Genomic DNA, 1370 nt, shown 5'->3' on the forward strand with positions numbered 1-1370 from the left:
CCTAGACGAACTGTGACAGAAGCCCAAACAACAGGGAGTGACGTACTAGAACCTGCATTGACACTATTAAATGATGCATTGATAATGGATGGGCACAGCCGAAATCTACATTTTCTAAATGAAACATGCAAGAAAAGGACGACTGATTGCTGTGTTCTATCATTTGAAAGGCCATATTTTTGTATTTCTGGCAACTTTTTCGGGTTTCTGACGCAGTGTTCGTTATGTATTAAGTGTGGCGCGCCGCATGTCGCCGAGAGCGAATGTTGACTGGCCGCAGATGAAAGGAACGTTTCAAGTGGTAAGTAAAGTTCCCTTTGAGATTTTCACTCTGCAGCGGAATGTGCGCTGATATGAAACTTCCTGACACATTAAAACTGTATGCCGGACCGAGACTCGAACTCGGGACCTTTGCCTTTCGCGGGCAAGTGCTCTACCAACTGAGCTACCCAAGCACGACTCACTCTCCGTCCTCACAGCATTACTTCTGCCAGAAGCTCTCCTGCGAACCTTGCAGAACTAGCACTCCTGAAAGAAAGGCAAACGTCCCGAGTTCGAGTCTCGGTCCGCGCAGTTTTAATCTGCTAGGAAGTTTCAAAGTACCCTTTGCCACACATCATAGTATGCCTAGTCGAGAAGTAGATGCAGACCTTCTTTCGGGGATCAACATATTGCAAGCGGATGGAATCGACGGCAGGTCCCGTTTGGTCGTAAGAGAACAAAGGAAAGTTCCCAAAACACACACACATACAGTGTACACACGCTCACACACAGACGCCGCTAAAGCGTTTTCGTGAGTCGCTGGCTCTTAAGCGAGCGATGCCTCGGCCACCGCTGGAGATCGATCCGCGGGCCGCGATTGGGAGAGACGGGCGAAGGACGGACTGCCATTGGTCGGCGCGCGCCCGCATGCCGGCAGCGAGGTCGCCGCCGTCCAGGGCCAAGGTGGAAGGCTCGACTTGTCCCCGGCGTGTTTTGAAGGCGTCGCCACTTCTCTATCCGTCACGACACTGGTCGAAAGACGGCGGCCTACCTACCGCCACACTATTACACCGGACAATACGTTAGTCACTAACGCCTCTCCTAGTGATAATGACCTTAATGTCAGTGGCAAGACCCTTCACAAAGCTCTTCACCCGTCCAGAGCAAAAGTCAACTATTTATAAATTTATACACTACTGGCCATTACAATTGCTACACCAAGAAGAAATGCTGATGATAAACGGGTATTCATTGGACAAATATATTATACTAGAACTCACATGTGATTCCATTTTCACGCAATTTGGCTGCATAGATCCTGAGAAATCAGTACCCAGAACAACCACCTCTGGCCGTAATAACGGCCTTGATACGCCTGGGCATTAAGT

The 1370-nt window shown here is 49.4% G+C and overlaps 1 non-coding gene across 1 annotated transcript; it reads right to left on the reverse strand.

Moving 5' to 3' along the window:
* Positions 1 to 381: 381 nt before the first annotated feature.
* Trnas-cga (transfer RNA serine (anticodon CGA)) lies at positions 382 to 456 on the reverse strand. Its single transcript has one exon. It is a non-coding gene; the product is annotated as a tRNA-Ser (tRNA).
* Positions 457 to 1370: the final 914 nt, after the last annotated feature.

The sequence above is a fragment of the Schistocerca cancellata genome, chromosome 10, assembly GCF_023864275.1.
Source record: "Schistocerca cancellata isolate TAMUIC-IGC-003103 chromosome 10, iqSchCanc2.1, whole genome shotgun sequence".
Classification (NCBI taxonomy): domain Eukaryota; kingdom Metazoa; phylum Arthropoda; class Insecta; order Orthoptera; family Acrididae; genus Schistocerca; species Schistocerca cancellata.